Source organism: Triturus cristatus, chromosome 6, assembly GCF_964204655.1.
Source record: "Triturus cristatus chromosome 6, aTriCri1.1, whole genome shotgun sequence".
NCBI lineage: Eukaryota > Metazoa > Chordata > Amphibia > Caudata > Salamandridae > Triturus > Triturus cristatus.
In genome coordinates this window covers 43,594,358-43,617,091 of record NC_140589.1, presented here as the reverse complement: position 1 = coordinate 43,617,091, position 22,734 = coordinate 43,594,358, and the positions used below count along the sequence as shown (strand labels likewise).

The window sequence follows — 22,734 nt, the reverse complement described above, 5'->3', positions numbered from 1 at the left end:
GAGCCTACTCGCCGCCTAAAAAGACCATGGCACAAACTTGCTCCCAAAGACCTGCAGTCCACCCTAGGAGAATTCCATCAAAGGGCACATATAAACACTAATACAACATATGCTGCCTTCCATGACTGGATCACTAAGGGACTAGATGTCCTCATCCCTCTCAAATGGACTAAGGGACGCAGCTCCCCTTCCAACCCATGGTATAACAACATCTTGAAATCCATGCGGAAGGAATGTAAGAAAGCTGAGAGAGTCTGGAGGCGAGAATACAATGACAGTGACAAAGCGCTCTATCTAGCCAAACAAAAACGATACCATAAAGCTATCTGCTCTGCACGCGCTGCCTTCAATGCTGAAGAAATTAACACCAGCCCTAACCCCGCCAAGGTTGTTTTCAAACTAGTAGAAGAGCTACAGAGTAACAGATCTCCTCCCTCCAGCATTACTTCTGTGCAGCAATGTGAGGACCTTGCCACATTCTTTATTGAAAAAGTGCAAAAAATCTATAGATCCTTCCCACTGCACTCCGCTACTTCGTCCAGCTTCTCTACATCCATCAGCAACGGCACCATGTTGAGGCACATACATGAAGTCTCTCATGAGGACCTTACTAAATTATGTAGAAAGGTCAAAACAGGTTCCCCGGCAGACCCTATGAGACCGACTCACTATGTCGAATCTCTAGACTTTTTCCTGCCTACCCTGGCGTTCATACTGAACCTTTCTTTCTCCTCCGCCAGTGTCCCGACTGCCTGGAAACAAGCATGGGTCTCTCCTATAATTAAAAAACCGACCCTTGACCCCTCCAAACTGGAGAATTTTAGACCAATCTCACTGCTCCCATGGCTGTCCAAACTTGCAGAGGCCCACGTAAACATCATCCTGTCTAAACACTTGGATCAAAATAACATCTTAGATCCCTCTCAAAACGGGTTTAGACCGGGCCACAGCACGGAATCTGCCCTCCTAGCCACTTCGGAACATCTCCGGGCGATACTTGATGCCGGTCAAAGTGCTGCGCTGATCCTTCTGGACCTCAGCGCCGCCTTTGACACGGTATCTCATAACATTCTCTTACATCGTCTGGCTATGGCGGGAATCTCAGGTCTTGCACTGGAATGGTTCCGCTCCTTCTTGACAGACAGAACTTTCCGGGTATCAGCTCCTCCATTCCTCTCCCAGCCCCACCCCATCGGACAAGGAGTCCCTCAGGGCTCTGCACTCAGCCCATCCCTTTTTAACATATATGTGCAACCACTTGCGGCAGTGGCTAGAGAATGGGACCTTACGCTGGTGTCATACGCCGATGACACACAGCTAGCCATCACTCTCAGCGAAGGCCCATCCACCTCAGCCACTAGATTCAGAGATGGTCTGGCTGCGGTGGCCCAGTGGATGACAGACAACTGCCTGCAGCTTAATGCAGGCAAGACGGAGGTGCTGCTCCTTGGAAAGAACCCCAGCCACTGGAATCAACACTGGTGGCCTTCGTCGTTGGGCGCCGTTCCACCCCCTAAATCCTTGGTTAAAAACCTTGGCGTATGGATGGACTCCTCACTCAATTTTCAGACCCACACAAAAAAAGTAGCGGCCACCTGTGTGGGACTATTGAGGAGCCTCAAACCTATACTCGGTTTCTTCGATCCCAAGGTTCGCCAAGTGATTGTCCAAGCCACTATTCTCTCCCGCTTGGACTATGCCAATGTCTTACTTCTGGGCGCCAACAAAGCAGAGATAGCACGATTGCAACGTGTACAGAACACTGCGGCCAGAACCTTGGTCGGTCTTCCACGCAGATGTTCAGCCAAAGCCACAATCCGTAAGCTGCACTGGCTTCCCATTGAATTTCGTATCCAGTTTAAAACCCTTATTATGATTTTTAAAATCTTTAAAACTGGACGCCCTGATCTTCTCCGATCATTCCTCTCACCTTATGTGCCTCAGCGTAACCTACGCTCCCTAGGCCAACATCTGTTGATGGTCCCCCGCACTAAGCTCGCCCGCACGGGTGGACGTTCTTTCAGAGTGCTGGGAGCCAAACTTTGGAACTCCCTGCCAGTACACATCCGCTCATTGGAAAATTTGTCTGCCTTCCGGAAAGCCGTCCAAACTCACCTATTCCCCTCCTATTAGGTCTCCTAGTTGCTTTCTCTTTTGTCCTCCGCTGAGTTTGCGTGGTTCTTTAGCGCCGGGACGCCTCTTTGCTGGGGCAGCTGTTTGCGCTTTACCAAATTATAACATAACATAACATGCTGATCAGGTCGGCATAGTGTGAGGCCATGCTGATCAGGTCGGCATAGTGTGAGGCCGTGCTGATCTGGTTGGCATAGGTTGAGGCCGTGCTGATCTGGTCGGCATAGTGTGAGGTCATGCTGATCAGACTGGCATAGTGTGACGTGCTGATCAGACTGGCATAGTGTGACGTGCTGATCAGACTAGCATAGTGTGACGTGCTGATCAGATCGGCATAGTGTGAGGCTGTGCTGATCTGGTCGGCATAGTGTGAGGCCGTGCTGATCTGGTTGGCATAGGTTGAGGCCGTGCTGATCTGGTTGGCATAGGTTGAGGCCGTGCTGATCAGGTCGGCATAGTGTGAGGCCATGCTGATCAGGTCGGCATAGTGTGAGGCCATGCTGATCAGGTCGGCATAAGTTGAGGCCGTGCTCATCAGGCCGGCATAGTGAGAGGCCGTGCTGCCGCAAGAGAAGGCCAAGTGTAAAGACATGTGACGACCGGTAAGATCAATACAGGTGCTGCTAGGTGTTCTGGGCAGGGTAGCTTCATGGCCCGGGCTAATTCTAGAGCTACCAGCTTTATTATAAACAATGCACGTCCCCTTGGGACACAATCTTCGAACCTAAAGAGCAGTTTGAAAAATAACCGAAACAATAAACATACACGTGTTATCTGATCTCTGTACAATACCTGCAATCATCAACAGTATGCTAGTATTTTTAAAACCATAGGAAAACCGTGTCGTAAAGGAGGCATGGGCGATAAGGCAGGTATAGCCACTGGGATGTTTTGGAAGCTGTTTGGCACCTGTGGCAGGCTCTTCTGGTGCCCACTTAAGCACTTCTGAGGCAAAGGCAGCACTGGTAGAAGCAGATCTTAACTGGTCCTGCGATCTGAATCTAACATTAAACTCAGAGAAGTAGAATTCTTTTTTGTTTGTGGGTGCAAATGTTTGTTTTTTACTTACAATTTAAGTAAATTCATCAATATCAATCAATCAGGGAATTGTAAACACGCTACTCACCCGCGAGAGTCTCAAGGCGCTGGGGGAGGGGGGTTTAGGGGTCAATGTCCATATTTTAAATTCATATGTCTGAAACTAAGTCCTGCTTTGTAATGCAGCGTTTGTATGGTTATCGGATAGCTGTCTATCTTGTGTGACTGACCCCACCAGTCATAAATGTAGAATTGTTTGCGCTTTACGTTCCACAGTTCGATCGGGCCATTCAAGGACAGGATATCGGGAGAGGTAGTCTGCATTCAACTGGAGTTTCCCCGGTAGATGTATGGCCTCAAAGGTGAAGGGCTGTAACGAGAGAAACCAACGTAAAACTTTGGGGTTCGAGTCTTTATGGAGGGCTAACCAAGTGAGAGGAGCATGATCGGTTAACAACAGAAAAGAACGTCCCAAGAGGTAGTATTGAAGGGATTCCATAGCCCATTTGAGAGCGAGGCACTCTTTTTCAATAGTGGCGTATTTGAGTTCCCGAGGGAATAACTTCCTGCTGAGGTACAACAAGGGCCGTAAGTCTCCCGCTTCATCAGGTTGGGATAAGACTGCCCCAAGGCCTCTTCCAGAGGCGTCTGTTTGGAGAACAAATGTTTTCTGAAAGTCTGGGCAGACGAGGACAGGGGCTGTACAGAGGGCCTTTTTCAGTTGTTGAAAACTCTTTTCTTGGGCATCAAACCACGGGAGATGTTTTCCTGTGTGAGCTTTTGTCAAGAGGTCCGTGAGCGGACTGGCGATCTCAGAAAAGTGGGGTATGAACCTCCTGTAGTAGCCCACCAACCCCAGGAAGGAACGGACGCTCTTTCTACAGGAGGGTTATTTTGGAGATGGCTTCTATTTATTTACTTGGGGTCTAATACACCCTTCCTGTATATCATATCCCAGGTATTCTATGTGGTTGGTACCAAAGGTTGTCTTCTGAGGGTTGAGGGTAAGACCGGCTTGTTCTAATGTTTTTAGGACGGCCTCTAGATGTCGTAGGTGGGTGTCCCAGTCGAGGTGTATACAACGATATCATCTAGATAAGCCACAGCAAAGTGGCGATGCTCTGCCAACATGGTGTCCATCAGGCGCTGAAAAGTAGCAGGGGCCCCGTGGAGACCAAAGGGAAGTACTTTAAATTGATAGAGGCCAGTGGGTGTTGAAAATGCCGTCTTTTCTCTGGCTGTAGGAGTCAACGGGATCTGCCAATAACCTTTTGTTAGGTCTATGGTGGACATCACTCGGGCTTCTCCTAATCTCTCAATTAATTCATCTACTCTCGGCATGGGGTAGGCGTCGAACTGGGATACCGCGTTTACCCTGCGGAAGTCTATGCAGAAGCGGATGCTGCCATCCGGTTTTGGTACAAGTACAATGGGTGAAGACCACTCGCTGTGTGAGGGTTCGATTATGTCGGCCTTCAGCATGTCCTGTACTTCCTGATTCACTGCCTTCCTCCTAGCCTCCGGGATACGATATGGTTTTAGCTTAACCGGTTGGGAGGTTTTGGTGACTATGTCATGTTCAACTAATGTGGTTCTCCCTGGGGTCTTTGACACGACGGAGGAATATTTGGCACACAGGGACGAGATCTGCTGTCTTTGTCTTTTTGTGACTTGGGGCCCTAGCTGTATGGGAGTGTCCTCGTCCTGTCATCGGGGAGGAAAGGTTACCTCAAGCGGTTTGTCCACAGCTATGTGGTGGATGGGGGCATCTGAGGTTGATGCTTCCTTTTGGGGTCCCTCCCACGCTTTGAGAAGATTGACGTGATATATTTGCCCAACACCTCGTTTATGTGGTACGTCTATTTTGTAAGTGACAGGAGTCACTTTTTGGAGAATAGTGTAGGGGCCTTGCTACGTGGCGAGGAGCTTTTTATCGGACGTTGGTAGAAGGATCAGTACTCGATCCCCGGGTTGAAATTCCCCGAGTTTGGCATGGCGGTTATACTGTTGCTGTTGTCTCGTTTGTGCTTTTTCAAGGTTGGTGTGTACCTCTTCCCACAGGGTGGACTAGGTCTCTTTTAGGGAGGAGGAGTACTGAAGTAGGGATTTCCCTTCGTCTTCTTCCTCTGTCCACTGTTCTACCGCCATATCCAGGAGAGTCCTGGGGCGCCGTCCGATCAGGAGTTCGAACGGGGAAAACCCGGTTGAACTTTGTTCGTGTGTCCTGATGGCAAAGAGGACCAAAGGCAGTTGGCGGTCCCAGTCCCTACCGGCCCTATCTATACTTTCCGTAGGATGGTCTTAATAGTGCGGTTGTACCGCTCCACCAGACCGTCCGTTTGGGGATGGTACACTGACGTGCGTATTTGTTTCACTTTCAATATGGAGCACACTTGCTTTATTAACCGGGACATAAACGGCGTCCCTTGATCCGTTAATAGTTCAAGAGGAAACCCTACTCGGGAAAAAAATGACACCATGGCATGGCTAACAGCTGTGGTTGTGGTGGATGAGAGAGGTATAGGTTCGGGGTAGCGAGTCGCATAATCTACGAGGACTAATATATACTGATGTCCTCGGGCTGACGGAATTAGAGGTCCGACCAAATCCATCCCCACTCTTTGAATGGTACGTCTATGATCGGGAGAGGTTGAAGTGGCGCTTTGGGTATAGAAGGGGTATTGATTAACTGACATCTGGGACAGGCTGCACAGTAGCGGGCTACCTCTTCATACACCCCGGGCCAATAGAACCTAGGTAACATATACCGTAGAGTGTGTTCTTTGCCATAGTGTCCACCTCCCGCTTGACCATGTGCCAGACACAACACCTGCTCCCTGAAGGAACGTGGAACCAGTAGTAGTTCTTTTCAGTTACCCCGTTCATAGGAGACCCGGTATAAGAGTCCCTTGTGTACCCAAAAGAAGGGGCCTACTTTATCTGGCTGGTCTTCTTGGACCTGTTCCCAGGCATTTTGGAGTGTAGGATCCTCTCTCTGGGCTGTTCTGAAACTCCGTTCGGGTCCATGAGGTGTTTCTGAGGAGGTAAAAATAGGTGGGGATAACACATGTTTGGTCTGTACATACCGGGCTCTTTCTCCTCTTTTCTCTCTGCGTGTTTTTGGAATTCTAGGGGACGTGGCGTGTATTTCTGAATTGTGGCATGGAGTATCAGTTAACCAGGACACCGGGGTTGGGGATGGGGAACTGGCCTGTAGGTATTCATGGAATCTAGGAAGATCTGTTCCCAGCAGGACAGCTTCCGGAAGATTAGACACCACCCCTACTTTCCTCAGCAGGGACTCTCCCTCTATGTCCAATAAAACTTCTGCCAGGGGGTACAGTTTCTTTTCACCATGAACACAGGTGACCTGTATGGCTTCGTCGTCACTGAGTTAGGAGTCCCTGACAAGTGTCCTGTCGACCACGGTATGATGACACCCTGTATCTAGAAATGCTAACACTGGTTTCCCGTTTAAGTGTATTTTCTTCCTATACCTTTCGGGGGTTTGTCCTGTTACCATAACCCTACCCCGAGTATACCCGACCTCCATGGGCTCAGGAGGGACAGGACGGGAAGGACAGTTTCTTGCTATGTGTCCCCATTCAGCGCAGTGAAAACATTGTGGGCCTGGTGGAGTTGGGCCGGGAGGCATTGGTTTAGGTTGTGGCCTGCTAAATGACTGGTTACGGGGCTCGGGGAATGTCGGGGTTGGTTTGTTTGGTACTTTTGGGGCTCCTACCGATTTCCTATTTGAAGGGGCTTTAAACTCAGGAGAACGATGATATGCACAAGCCAGATCAACTGCCATGGCCACCGAGAGATTAGGATGTTGCCTGATCCAGGCTCTGGTATTGTAGGGGAGGGCGTCCAAATATTGTTCCAGGTAGATTCTCTCGGTGATTTCATCTGGGGAGGATGTGGTGGGTTGTAACCATCTTATTACCTAGATCCCTAATCCGATAATATAGAGCCCTCGGATTGTCGCCCACAGTCCATTTCTCCTTCCTAAACCGTGACCTGTAATACTCCTGGTCGCAACCTAGTGGTTCAAGGATAGCCCTTTTTATTTCAACGTAACTTGTAACACTGGCTGGATTAGCCGCTTGGTACGCGGCCTGTAACTCGCCGGATAACAGAGGTGCGATATATTGTCCCCAGCGCTCGGGTGGCCATGCAGCCGTGAAAGCAACCCTTTCGAAATTAACAAAGAAGTAGTCCGGGTCATCCCCTTGTTGGAACTTCTGGAGTACTGACCCTGGGACGTTGGGGTGTACTCGGGCACTTGCAATGGCATCCGTAAGGCGCAGTACGGCCGTGTCCTGTACCTGTTGGTTTGTTGTTAACAGGACTGCTTGGTCCTTCAGGGCCGCCTGTAGAGCCTCTCTCTCGGTTTGTGCCTGTTTCGTTTGCTCCTCAAAGACAAGCTGTAAATGTCGCTGACCTTCGGCTAACTGGGTGATGATGGCCTCCATTTCGGGGTTCTGTCTTTTTCCAGACAGATAAGTATCCCACTTCTGACACCACTTTGTACTGGTTCCCCTGTTCTGGACCCCCTTCTCCCTCCCCTTTCGTTAGCTTGGGAAATAACTTGGACCGCTTTAGAAAGGGGTACTCTTTTCTTTTATTGGCAACGTTGTTTTAGAGTCACACATGCCCTAGGTATAGAACAGGATCCGGGTGGAAAGTCTGATAAGGGAATCAAAACGCCTCTTGAGTAATGATGTTGTCACGGGCAGGGGATTCTCCGTCCAGAGGTTGGCACTCGAGGACCCAAAAATGAAAGGAAAGAATAGAAAAATGCTTAGGATGGTGGCCACGTTTGAAAACAACAAGGGGGAGGGGAAAGTGTACACCGTCACCAAAACCCTGGTATTCGTGCTGTGTCTATGGTGTGGGAGTATTAGTGCTTTATCTAGGTGCACCCCTCACGCGTGTCCACAGCCCCTGTAATATTGATGAGCATACGCCCGTCACTTGCCTGCTTCCACGACCCCCATGGGCCGTGGCGAGGGGAGACCCAGTCTCCTTGGTTTCCAGGAGATCAGTGGTCCCGAGCGCGGTGCTCCTTGAGCTGATTCCTTCGTTGTCGGCTCCCTCCCGATCCGGAGGTCGATACTCCTGGGTGGTCCCGCTGCACCAGGCGACTGTCTCGTTTTCCTCCTCCTCGCTTTCGCACGCTCTCCACTCTTCACCGGCTGGCTTCGTCTCTCTCCAACTCTCGCGCGCCTTCTCCTCGCTGTCGTCTGCTTTTGCGGACACTTCCGCTCCGCCCTCATCGTTCGCTAGACTGCTGTTTGCAGTTCCGGGTATTTCGGCGGCAGCCATCTTGAGTTGGGCGCCGCCACTATCGGGAGGACGTACACCTTCACAGGTCCATATCATATTAAAGCTTGAATTGAATTGAACTGAGGGCGCTCGTTCTTTAAGGAGTCCAGATCCCATCCAGTGCACTCTGCTCACTCGGTGTGTGTACTACATTAGTGGCAGTTAGTTCTTAATAGTGTTATAGTATTGCTAGAAGCAGTGAACTGACTGCCCTTATTCCTCCCAACCAGTTTGTGTTAGATGCTTTGTGTATTCCTCCCAGACAGCCACACAATAGGGGGACTGGGTGGTGGCAGTATAGGGGTGGGGGGTGGGAGGGGTGGAGCTATGCAAAGCCCCACTTGCTCTTTAAAGACGCTGCCTCAGTACACACACAAAGAACTTCACACTAGCTTTTGGTGACTCCAGCTATCCTGGAACCAGGGCTGGGAGGCAGGACATTTAAGATACTTCTGTGGGGAGAAAACTCCAGAAGGTCCATCTGCGTCAAAGCTGGCACCTGGTATAAACATAAGCCCCTCAAACCTACTCTTCAGTAAACTCCCGGACCTGTGGAAGATTCAGAAGGACTGCCTGATGCCCTGCTGCCAGACGGACTGACCTTCTGCCCTGCAGACCGAAGAAGGACTGGACCTGCTTCTTGAACCCAGGGCAACCACAGTGACTCCAGGGCCAGTTGGCTGGCCGCCTGTCCTGAGCTAAAGGGACATAGGACTCAGCCTGCCTTCAACCATGCACCAGGACTCTGGGAGGGGGAGTCAGGACTCACTACAGGCAATCAGTGACACCCCCCCCCCAGTCCTGGATCCTGGAAGTGGGGATAAAGGTGCAGTAGCAGCCTAAATGTGGGTTCCATCAAAACCAACGCAGCGCGATGCAACTTGACACAGGATGTCGCATTGCAACCCTCGCAGCTCCTCACTGGAACCGACGCAACACGACGCAGGACCTTGCAATGCAGCCCTCACAGCTCCTAATTGGAACCGACGCAGTACAACTCGAATCGACACAGGACCTCATATTCTAGCCCTCTCAGCCCCTCCTTGGAACTGACGCAGTGGCCACAGCTCTACACATCAAGGATATAAGGTATAATTTTCAATGGGACTAAACTGCTCCCTGTACCCGGCCCGCACTCCTTCATGGTTGGCCTGAACATGTAACTATGTCCCAGTCCGGCGTGACCAGAAAACCACAGTTGGCACTTTGTGATTTTAGTGCAATTTCCATTTTAAAGTTTAACAATTCATAATTCTGGATCAACTGATTGGATTTTTGTCGTATTAGTGTCAAATAATTTATTAAATTTTACTCTATTTTCCAAAAGTGGAGTGGGATTTTTCCTGTGTTGTGATTTCACTTTATTGCTGTTTGAGTGCTGCATAAGTACTTCACACATTGCCTCTAAGTTAAACCTGACTGCTTTTGTGCCAAACGCACAGGATAACTTAGTGACTTTTGTGGTTCACCCTGACAAGAACTGTGGCTGTTGCTTAAGGAGGGCTCACACCCCTCTCAACAAACAACCCAATTTTCACAATCTTCTTCTGCCAATTAGGTTTAAAGGGGGACTTGCTCAGAGTCCAGATGCATTGCAGATTTTCCTGTGTGTTGGTTGCTTGCTAGTGGTTCCTGTTTTGGTCCCAATTTTCTTTCCTCTGTACTCCAGCTTTCCAGTCTGCGTCCCCATTGCTTGGCCTTCCGTTTGGAAGATTTCTTCTGCTTTTCAGTTATTTCTCTCCCAAACCTTTGATCTGCCTGTGTGGATGATATTCGACGTATTTATCTTGGAGTCTGCAGTTGCTTCCAGAAAGTGCAGGCCCTACCTTTAATCCGGTACGGTCATCAAGTTGTTGCCCAGAAGACGTATCCCAGGCAGTATGCAAAGATGTATCCCAGGCAGTATGCAAAGACGTATCCCAGGCAGTATGCAAAGACGTATCCCAGGCAGTATGCAAAGACGTATCCCAGGCAGTACGCAAAGATGTATCCCAGGCAGAGACGTATCCCAGGCAGTATGCAAAGACGTATCCCAGGCAGTATGCAAAGACGTATCCCAGGCAGTACGCAAAGACGTATCCCAGGCAGTACGCAAAGACGTATCCCAGGCAGTACGCAAAGACGTATCCCAGGCAGTACGCAAAGACGTATCCCAGGCAGTATGCAAGGACGTATCCCAGGCAGTATGCAAAGACGTATCCCAGACAGTATGCAACACCCAATGGATGCAGCCGCTGATCAGGTTCAGAAACCTTTAAACACAGTAAATTGAACCCTGCAAGTCCAGAGCCTGCCAACTGAGAACACTTCTCTCAGACATCCTTGGCTCTCCATCAACAAGGGACCGTGCCCTGTTCTCATGAGGAATAGAGTCAACACTGCTTTGCAGAACACGAGCCTCGGTCTAGATTGGCACAGTGGGTGAACAATCATGGGTTGGAATGCTACACCGAGTGATTGACAGTGGGTTTGACTAATTCCAAGAATTCTTCCATCACCCTTCGTGTGTTTCATCACCCTCTTATGCAATCATGAAGTCTCTTTCCAGCTAATCCCTTAGAATCCTACTCAATGTTGTAAACGACTCCCTCACACAAGGCATCTTTCCCAACCCATCCAAGAATGACAGATGGTCTCTACTAAAAAAACTCAGAAGATCTTAACAATTATACTATGACAAGTCTATCAGTTCTCTGCAGACAAGTGAAATTCAGTGGCCATTCGAATCTACAGTATTCCTTTAATCCATTAATATCCGCGACCTGTCCAGCCATGGGTGACGCCCTCCTCATCAACGATGACAGTGTTCGTGGCCTCCTGGCCCTCTTGAATCTATCGGCCAGTTTAGACACAGTCGACCACCATGCACTACTGAACACCCTCTTATAATGCGTCTGCTTAGACAACACCCAAGAAATGGTCCAGACCCGCCCTTTCCAGAACGCATTCGCTGGTCGAGAGGAACACGCCCAGACTCCAGTGGATTTCAAAACCCGCGGCCATTACCAGGAAGCGCCTTGGAGATGATGGATGTTTCTCTCCAGTGCTTCAATGAATCCTCTTGCTAACTCGCACATGGGCAGCACGTGTGCCAGCTCGGCCGTGCACATGCCAGTGAACACCAAGTGTATATTCTCTCCTCACTAGGAGCAGGGCAGCCCTGGGTCAGGTCATTTGAATGGACTACCTCTCAAAGAGCATCTGGTGACTCAGTGCCACGTGATACCAGAAGCCCCACATGCAACTGTATATAGTGCTTACTACCCCTGACGAGGCACAAGTGCTTTTTAGCATGCTACTCTGGAACCCAAAAAACGATTAGTGGAGAACAAGTATAGGGAAATATGAATTCATTTGATGGGTGGACATGTGAGTCTGTGAGCTGGGTTCAAAAAGGAGGAATAGAAGAGGAAAGAGTCTAGAAAGTGTTTATTGGGAAATCTTAGTACTAGGGAGGTCCTAGTAGTAAAATGAGGCCTCCGCTTAGTCTATGGAGGGATACATGAGGGAAGAATTTAAAGAAAGGGTTCTTTGGGACATATCAGTAGTAAAATGAGGTTTGGGGAGATTCAAGGTGGCGGGGAGGAGGCAAAAGTCTAGAAAGAGTTATTTTAGAGATCATAGTAGTAGAATGAGGTTTGGGATGAGTCAGAGAATGGAGGTAGAGGATATACTAGGAGAGGTATAGGGTGAAACATAGGGTAGTGCATTAAAGAGACGCAAATGTGTGTGTGTGTTTTTTTAACAGTAGGAGTAAAGTAATATATTGATACATGTGCTGTTTTAAGCTGTATTTGCGTTACGAACAATCTGAATATTGGAGAATCGGCATTGGATACCACAGGTGCGTAGGAACGTCACGAGCTCTGCTACCGATACAGTGCACAGAGGTGGGTGGAGAGGGCAGTTCTCTGCCTTTGAATCAGCCGGTCTTCTTTCATTACAAACGATCACAAGACAAACACGTTAAGTAGGGTGACCAGGCGCCCCAGATTTCCCTGGACAGTCCCAGTTTTAAGAGGACTATCCCAGTGTCCAGACACTTTGATTAATTTTAGGTAAATGTCCCGGTTTTTGGGACAAAAGTTAGGCCATTCTGAAAAAGCAGATATACCTCCATTCACAGGCGCATCTAAAGACTGAAACGTTTTAAAGAAATGCATCTGCCAGGCAGCACAGGAGGGGGATGGCTGCCTGCTCTCAGCAGAGACTGTAGGGGTCCTGATATATAGATATATATATATATACACAGTTAAATGATTAGCACGTGCGTGTGGCTGCATTCTGGAGTCTATGTAGAAGGTGTCTGGAGATTCAGGAGTAGAGAGTGTTGCAGTATTCCAGCCTGCTGGTGAAAAGTGATTGTGTGTCGGCCCATCTGGTGTTCTGAGGCAACCATCTGAAGATCTTTTGCAGCATGCGCAGGATGTGGAAGCAGGAGGTGCACACTGCGTTGACTTGAGCCATTATGTTGAGTTTCTCATCTAGGATGATCCCTAGATTTCTTGTGTGATTTGTGGGTGTTGGTCCTAACGTTGAAGGCTACCAGGTGGAATGTACGGTGACCGAAGGAGTATCCGATGAAGCTTGCAGATCTATGCCCTAGCCTCTTAGGACAGGCTCTGCTGGGTGTATGGTGGTTGAATGGGTGCCTGATGAAGCTTGCAGATCTATGCCCTAGCCTCTTAGGTCAAGCTCTGCTGGGTGTATGGTGATCGAATGAGTGCCCGATGAATCTGGCAGATCTCTGCCCTTGCCTCTCAGGACAGCCACTGCTGGGTGTACGGAGGTCGAAAGAGTGCCAGATGAATCTGCTAGATCTCTGCCCTTGCCTTTCAGGACAGGCTCTGCTAGCTGTACGGTGGTTGAAGGAGTGACCAATGAAGCAGGCAGATCTCTGCCCTTGCCTCTCAGGACAGGCTCTGCTGGCTGTACGGTGGTCGAAGGAGTGCCTGATGAAGATGGCCTCTCAGGACAGACTTTACCAGGTGTACGGTGGTCGAAGGACTGCCCGATGAAGTAGGCAGATCTCGGATCCTGCCTCTCAGGACAAGCTCTGCTGGGTGTATGGTGGTCAAAGGAGTGCCCGATGAAGCTGGCCTCAGGACAGGCTTTTCCGGGTGTGCGGTGGTCAAAGAAGTGCTTGATGAAGCTGGCATATCCCTGCCCTTGCTCTCAGGACAGGTTCTGCAGGGTGTACGGTGGTCAAGAAGTGTCCAAAGAAACTTGCAGATCTCTGCCCCTGCCTCTCAGGACAAGCTCTGCTGGGTGGGCGAAGGAAAGCCAGATGAAGGCGGCAGATCTGAGATCTTGCCTTTGAGGACAGACTCTGCTGGATGTACAGTAGTCGAAGGAGTGCCCGATGAAGCAGGCAGATCTCTGGCCTTGCCTCTGAGGACAGACTTGGCTGGGTGTACGGTAGTCGAAGGAGTGCCCGATGAAGCAGGCAGATTTCTGGCCTTGCCTCTTAGAACAGGCTCTGCTGGGTGTATGGTGGTCGGAGGGGTGCCCATTGAAGCTGGTAGATCTGAACCTCGTCTTTCAGGACAGGGATTGCTGGATGTACAGTGGTCTAAGGAGTACCCGATGAAGCTGGCAGATCTCGGATCCTGCCTCTCAGGACAGGCTCCGCTGGGTGTAGGGTGGTCGAAGGAGTGCCCGATGAAGCTGGCAGATCTCGGATCCTGCCTCTCAGGACAGGCTTCGCTGGTTGTAGGGTGGTCGAAGGAGTGCCCGATGAAGCTGGCAGATCTCGGATCCTGCCTCTCAGGACAAGCTCCGCTGGGTGTAGGGTGGTCAAAGGAGTGCCTGATGAAGCTAGCAGATCTCGGATCCTGCCTCTCAGGACAAGCTCCGCTGGGTGTAGGCTGGTCGAAGGAGTGCCCGATGAAGCTGGCAGATCTCGGATCCTGCCTCTTAGGACAGGCTCCGCTGGGTGTAGGGTGGTCGAAGGGGTGCCCGATGAAGCTGGCAGATCTCGGATCCTGCCTCTCAGGTCAGGCTCCGCTGGGTGTAGGGTGGTCGCAGGAGTGCCCGATGAAGCTGGCAGATCTCGGATCCTGCCTCTCAGGACAGGCTCCGCTGGGTGTAGGGTGGTCGAAGGAGTGCCCGATGAAGCTGGCAGATCTCGGATCCTGCCTCTCAGGTCAGGCTCCGCTGGGTGTAGGGTGGTCGCAGGAGTGCCCGATGAAGCTAGCAGATCTCGGATCCTGCCTCTCAGGACAGGCTCCGCTGGGTGTAGGGTGGTCGAAGGAGTGCCCGATGAAGCTGGCAGATCTCGGATCCTGCCTCTCAGGACAGGCTCCGCTGGGTGTAGGGTGGTCGAAGGGGTGCCCGATGAAACTGGCAGATCTCGGATCCTGCCTCTCAGGTCAGGCTCCGCTGGGTGTAGGGTGGTCGCAGGAGTGCCCGATGAAGCTGGCAGATCTCGGATCCTGCCTCTCAGGACAGGCTCCGCTGGGTGTAGGGTGGTCGAAGGAGTGCCCGATGAAGCTGGCAGATCTCGGATCCTGCCTCTCAGGTCAGGCTCCGCTGGGTGTAGGGTGGTCGCAGGAGTGCCCGATGAAGCTGGCAGATCTCGGATCCTGCCTCTCAGGACAGGCTCCGCTGGGTGTAGGGTGGTCGAAGGAGTGCCTGATGAAGCTGGCAGATCGGATCCTGCCTCTCAGGACAGGCTCCGCTGGGTGTAGGGTGGTCGAAGGAGTGCCCGATGAAGCTGGCAGATCGGATCCTGCCTCTCAGGACAGGCTCCGCTGGGTGTAGGGTGGTCGAAGGAGTGCCCGATGAAGCTGGCAGATCTCGGATTCTGCCTCTCAGGACAGGCTCCGCTGGGTGTAGGGTGGTCGAAGGAGTGCCCGATGAAGCTGGCAGATCTCGGATCCTGCCTCTCGGGACAGGCTCCGCTGGGTGTAGGGTGGTCGAAGGAGTGCCCGATGAAGCTGGCAGATCTCGGATCCTGCCTCTCAGGACAGGTTCCGCTGGGTGTATTTTGCCTAATATATATCTGCCCAACACGGGTCGGGAGAAGTTCCATAGGGAGGCTTTTGCAAATATACTGCAAGAGGCAGTAACGATAGGTGGTAGGGGATGACTTCGATATAGTCAGGGACATGATCAGGCTCAGTCATAGATGCTCCAAGAGGATAGGACACATTGCATCATTCAGCGACGACTGTCAAAGCCAGCTTCGGGTTCCCAGACACATGACAGCAAAACCACACAACATGAACTAGGCAGGAGAGGAGAGAAAGGCTAAAGTCGCAGCTGCAGAAACTGGAAGAAATGTATTCCAACTGGTGTAAATGAAGAGCGGTCAAGGCATAGGACACAGACAAAGGAGAATACACTATGCTCAAGACAATGGTACAACAGTGCAGCTCACCGCAGTAAACTACTGGATGGTAAATTAAGAGCAAAGATGGTAACAGAATACCAGCAATCAAGGATGCAGAAGAAGTTCTGACTGACTGTGGGATAGCAAGAGCTTTTAAAGTTTTTAGGGAGCTGAAATACCTGAGCAATTAGATCAACTCACACCTATCAAAGGAACTACAGGCAAAGCCATATATAAAACAGGAACATCACCAGGACCGAGGGTCTCTAAAACCCTCTGTGGGGTTCTAACTCCGGTGCCGACCCGTCTCGTTAACTCCTTTGCTGATTTTGGTGCGGCGGCTCCTTCTATGGCCGAAGCCATAATCACAGGTATTCCTAAACCAGGACCGTAATGCAATCAATGCTGCTCTTACAGACCAATCTCCCTACTACATGTGGACACATAGCTTTTAAAAGGAGTGCTGCCATTCAGGATGGGGCCGGGACTCCCTGACTCCCAGCAGCCAGATTAATTAGGGGCAAGCTGTGGGGACAACAGTAAACGGGTTCCACACAAAATGCAACATATTCCCCTAATGCCAAAAATATCACACACTGCTCATCTCGCTTGAGGCGGAGACAGTGACTGGGGATTCTAGAGAGAGACCCTAGTAGCCTTTGGTTGTGGGGCTACATTTCAAAACTGGGTGACGTTCGGGTGGCAACCGTATGCCGGGCACACGCATAGAAGGTGCCATGTGTTGAGAGGAGGTTCTTGGGGCTGTTTTCATCTCCCAACAGGAGGGCTGCACTGGGAGGGTAAGACAGTAGCAACAGTTATGTATGACCCCCAATCTCATCACCCTTTACACCAGTACTAGGGAACCCCAATTTACCCTGGTGCTGCAGAGTGGGAAACCTGTTTGACTATCAAAGAATTAAACCATTTTAGATTCTGAAAGAGTCTGATCTGCCCAAACCAAAGAGGTTTAGGTATAGCCAAGTCCCTCATTGGGCCATGCATCACACCATCAAACCTCAGGCTAGTCGGTCACTGACAGAGCTTGGAAGGTGGCTACTAACGACAAAGAAGACAAGAATCTAATTTCCAAAATATAGTTTCATGGTAAACTATTCTACAGCGAGTAGTCTCCAGGACTGGGAGGGGTGGGATAGGGTTGTTTGTGTTATTGTTTTGTGAATTATACTCTCTGTTTTCTCAACGGCCAGAGATTGTAGGCCAGCGTATGTGTCCTAGACAACTATTGAACAGATCTGAACTATAAAGGCACTCAAAGCTAGCTTCAGGTAGTGTCACAAAGCCTCGGTGTGGTACAGGGCGAGATGCTCAATGGATGATGCGCCACGGGTTTCCGGTCTGACACCGGTACTATAGAGCTCTTGAGGCTTAGACTTGTCAAGGCAGATCCTGGACATCAAATGAAGACTCCACCTGAAACATTCATGGTTGGGTCCTGAAGTCCGAGCTGAGACACTCCTTAGATCAGGATCAACAAACGAGCGTTCGACAATGGCCAGCAGAGCTTTGTGAGACAGCGATCCGGCAGACTTGCAGGAGTCCATAGGCTGACGTGTGAGATTTGCAAGGATCTCCGACCCGACTAAAGCGGGTGCTCAAGGCTCATGTTTAACATTAACATGTTTGTAGCAGCCACTGAAGCAGGCTTGCACCAGAGCATGGCTTGAGAGGCAGGCTCCCAGTGCTGGAGATGAAGACTTCTGTTCTGTGACCACTTCAAACACAAGCCAGTATGTCTGGAAGAGGCTTTAATAATGCCACATAAAAGCTGGAGGCCTCTGAGCTATTTATATGCGTACATGTGGTGCACACAACATTGGGAAGTTAGTCAATGTGCTTTTCATTGGAAAAAGCTGCAAGTAGGCTTCGTTTATTTAAACTGAAGCGAAGTATTGAGACATCACCAGCAGCCAATCAAATAAGCGCGTGACAGGGCACAAAATTACTCAAAGTTAAGGGGGTCGAGCATCTGTAATTCAAAAACAGCAGGAAAAGTGTTATTACATGCGGTGTCAGGTCAGCTGGCACGACTGACTGCGTAATATAAAACACTGGTAACAATGAAAAGACACTCTGTACAAGAACAAACAAAAATAGAAGCATTTGGGCAGGACCGAAGGAGCCTGGAAGGGTAATGAGGAACAAGCATCTTGGATCGAAGAGGTCACATGCATTTGTGTAGCGCTTGAGTGAAGTCTTCTTGTGAGTGTGCCAAGGAGGTAGCCTCTGGGTGCTTATGTTTGAGAGCGGTGATGTCATCTGTTGAAGGCTCTGCTGTCCCTAACTAGACCCATCTACTTCAAGCATCACTCCTCCCCGTGTTCCAAGGCTGCTAGCCCACCACTGCCATTCTATCTTGGATCCATCGCCTGATCCCGCGGCCTTCACCAGGATACAGCACAGGGCACAAGGTGGCCACCAGGATACAGCACGGGCACATGATGGCCACCAGGATACAGCACAGGTCACAAGATGGCCACCAGGATACAGCATGGGGCACAAGATGGCGGCCAGAATACAGCATGGGGCACAAGATGGCCACCAGGATACAGCACGGGGCACAAGATGGCCGCCAGAATACAGCACGGGGCACAAGATTGCCGCCAGGATACAGCATAGGGCACAAGATGGCCCCTCTTAGACGGAGGCTCTCACATGGCCAGACTGAGAACTTAAAATGATAATTTCAGCCCCCATTTGCAGATGTGCTAATGCGCTCTAGAACCAGAGCAACTCTTTCAAGTTACCGCTGGGATCGCGTAGAGTGCACCACCGCTCCTGGAGGCCGAAACAGGCCTCCAAGTGCCAAAACCGGCCTCCTGGCGCTACAGCCTCCCGGGGGTTTGTCCGTTTGCCCGGCTGGCCAGTCTGGCCATGGGTCCTCCGCTAGTCGATGATAAACGGGCAATGTCTGTCTGAATGGAGACACATCTGTAGTGGTGTGTGTGGGAAGCAGAGGGGGTTGTCTGTGATAGTTTAAGACTTCCACATCATTAACACGCGGTTTCTATCCTGACTTACCAGCTTGTGTCTGTCACCTGAAGGCTGTGAAGCATGCCATCACTTATGGAGATACTAAACAATAAGCAGCATGAAGCGGTCTTCACCGCGCTTGCTTGCTGCTAGTTCATTAGCAGATCTGGTGAAGACATCTCTCGAGCAGAAGGAGGGAGGTCATAGGGCGCTGTCCTTGATGTTTCCAAGTCCTGGGGGTGGCTTCTGGACCCTCCCAAATTTCTGAGACTGTAGTTTAAGTGCACATGCGCTCTCCTGTTGTCACACACACGAACACAAGTGAATGGACTGCGGTTTCACTGTCTGTCGGGATTCTCTGTGTGCCAGTCAGAGGGTGTGTTATTTAATAACAACAACTCGGACATCTCCACAGCATTTGACAGTTTCGGAACACAAGGTCGGGTTCATTAACATTTCACGCCACAGCCTTGCCACAACGATAATAAACAGATGCCCGATAGCATCCGAAGACAACACACAGCAGACTGATCGGCAGGACAAATCCATCTCTCAGCCTCCAAGAAAATCCAAACAAGGCGACACTGCAGAACTATGGGGTCTATTGCGATGGCGGGCGGACACCGCAACGGCTAAAGGGACCGCCCGCCATAGGTGCAGCGGTCAGGCAGTTGGCATTGGGATGCGCCCGCCACACTGGCGGGCGCATCCCGCATTTTTTACATTGCGGCAGGCGGGGCTACAAGCAGCACCCGCCGCAAAGTAAAAAATGCATGTTGTGCATTTGAATGCACAACGTGACAGGCACCGCGCGGTGCCTGCCACCATTTGCATGCCAATGCCCCCATGTGCACCCCCTGCTACGGGCCCTCAACAGCAAAGTCCACGAGCCTTTCCATGGCGCGAAAGGCGAGTGACCGCCTGCATCGTAATATGGATGGCGGTGTCTTTCAGACACAGTCACCATATTAAACACTTTTTCCACACGGTCAACGAGACGACTGGCGGAAAACCGGCAGACGGTCTTTCCGTCCGCCGGGATCCCCCCGCCATTGTAATGTGGCAGGGGGGAAATGGGAGGCGGGCGGTTAATGTTGGTGGGCGGATCGCCACCGCCATGTGGGCGGTGGTGATCCGCCTGCCAACATAATCAACCCCAAAGCTTCTGTGTTTTGCGCTGGAGAGTTCAGGAAACAAAGATCTCACTAAAACTGGCATTAGAAAGAGAACAAAAATGGCTTATTCGCAGATTATTGTCTCGAATTCAGTAATTAAACCAACTTTGGTTTGGCCCAACAAATGAAAACAAGCATTTGCTATGCAATTGGTCTTGCATTTGCGCGACTTTAAGCTATTGGTATTGTAAATAACAATGCCTTTTATTTATGTTTTGAAAACGAAAACAAAAATAAAAGGCATTGTTATTTGCAATGTCAATAGCTCAAACTCGCGCAAATGAGATATATTGCATTGCAAATGCTTGTTAAATAGATTCACTTGGTGAAAGGTGCATGGTTTATAAACAAAAGAAGGAACCAATAAAAACTTTCCAAACTCTGCAAGCCTTATTAGAAGGTACGATACACGTTCTTGCACATCACGAACACTTGAATTGTATTTCTGTTATCATGGCACTATCTTGTAATTTGCACTTTCCATTTATAAAGTATGTTACAGAGGGCGCAGGAGTTACATCGTGGTATACCCCTGGAGGCGACAATAAAGGGATTCGAACTAAACGCGCTGGGGACCTTTTAAGAAGAAAAAGGCGGGTCCATTTTCTGAAGAGGAAGCCGAGCACATTCTTATGGCGGAAGCCCCTGGACCAAAAGCAAAAGTAGAAGAGGACCATGAAAAAAAAAAAAAGAGAAATTCCCGATGTTGAAATCCCCTCGCAGCCGAAGGTCTGAGAGGTGGTGTTGTCCTTCTGTTACTACACCGGGGAGACTTGGTTGCTCTTTGCGAGCTGGCGATAACTGGCTGACGGGATGAAAGGGGGAAGTTAGAAGGGACGGGGCTTTTGCTGGCTGAAAAGAGGACTGACGCTGAGGACGAAAGTGCGCCACAGGCTGCCAAGGCGCCCGATCCGAAGGACGAGAGAGCAGCCAGCGCGAGCCCAGGAGTCTCAGAAGGGCGCAGGTGAGCGCGCGCTCCCCCTACAAGCGGCTGCGGGTGTGCGGAGTGAGCGCGAGGGCCCCTGCGAGAGAGAGGGCACACACGCCAGAGGCCATCCTGCGCTGGTGGTGGCTGGGGTCGAGGCTTGAGACGCAGTGGCCCCGGCTGCGGCAAAGGGGACAGATCTCGGTGCAGCGAGAAGTTGTGTATTGAGCCACGGGGAACTGAAACAAATGTCTTGTGATGAAATCGTTCACAATAAGTGGCGAGCATGGGCCTCGGAGGTGAGAGGAGTTCAGCACATCTTCAGTTTCATTAATGCGTCACTTGCAGTATTAGAGACGTGTTAAACGTTTTTAGCATCTAAATATGACACACAAGGCATAGAAACCACGGCAGGGAAAGGGTTCATTAAATTACTCATGTTCTGCAATGTAAGGGGACTGATAGAGACAGGGAGGGAGGGAGCAAGCGAGCAGGAGATGTGCTAACGCCAGGAGCCGTAAACGTGCACATCTCCTGTCCTCCGTATGCGAGCACATCTGCTGCCCCTTGTGCTAACGCCACGAGCAGTATGCGTGCACATCGGCTGTCCTCCGTACGCTTGCACATGTCCTGTCCCCCTTCGGAAAAGAAATCGACAACAATAGATCTCGCCAAGGGAGCATCGCATGCGCTGCGTCACTAGGCGAGACCTAAAAAGCACTGGGGTAACCAGAGAACTGGAGCAAGAGGCACAAGATTTGCGTTTTTAATGTACTTGAATAAGTCAAAAGGACTAGAAGGGTATCCATATGAAAGCCAAAATGATATCACACGGCAATGTGAACCCGAACTGAACCGGAGCAGGCATTCATATAGGGGTAAGGCACCATCATTTTGGTCTCGCATGGAAAACTATCATGAAAGCATGTACATGGATTACAGAGGAAAATAACATATAAAACACATACGTCAGGGTAGCTGTGGATTCAAGCAGACAGGCTTTGTCAAGGGAACACGTGCATAGCATTTAGAAGTTCCCAACTGATGAAGGGAACACGACGAAAAGAAAATCCGACACTCATTTATAAAAATAACTCTTATTTTTAGACACCAAATAAATAAAATCCACCAACGGGTACCAGAGATATAAATTATTAAGCAATCTAAAAATGGCTGCTTTTCCTTCAAAAAGAAAATAAGCATTGGCAACTATCATGGTTAGCGGTTACTTTGAATATCATTTGTAAAGTTGTGTTCTGTTAATCTGGCCCATTTTGGGCTACCAACTCTGGCAGTGAATAAGTCACAGGGGCCAATAAGGCTTAGCAGGACAAAGCGGTTTTTAGGCCAGTTCCAGGCTCTATGGGTGAAATACAATAGACATCAATGGAGTGGTCCTGATGCAAGTGATAAAGGATACTGAAGATGCTGTGGATGCTGATCCTGTTGACTAGGACTTCCTGGGGGCCCCCCTTCAGTCCACGAACAGGGGGGGGTGACTTTGGCCCAAAGGTCGATGCCCCCGAAAAACCCCAGTTGCCACTGGTCTACAGGTCTCTGATTATAGCTAAACCAGGGGTTCACTTAAAGTGAGGTTAGTGTCTGTCTTGGGTGACTAAAAAGCATTCCGATGACTCTCCTGGGCCCAGCAGACTGTCAGAACCAGTGATGCTACTGCGTTCACTATTTCATAACCAACGATGTCACTGTTCTTGCCATTTCATGGTCTCTCTACTGGAGGGATACCGCCATGTAGTTCAAAGTGCTACCTGTGCCCTTTGAATCTTGGTGGCATTCAGGTGGCGCTT

The 22,734-nt window shown here is 50.2% G+C and overlaps 1 protein-coding gene and 1 pseudogene across 1 annotated transcript in view; both read right to left on the bottom strand.

Moving 5' to 3' along the window:
• The window catches only part of KIF6 (kinesin family member 6), a 1,720,339-nt gene that overhangs the window by 1,240,173 nt on the left and 457,432 nt on the right, over positions 1 to 22,734 (bottom strand). The gene's annotated exons all lie outside the window — the stretch shown is intronic.
• Positions 4,213 to 7,646, bottom strand: LOC146813746 (uncharacterized; annotated as a pseudogene).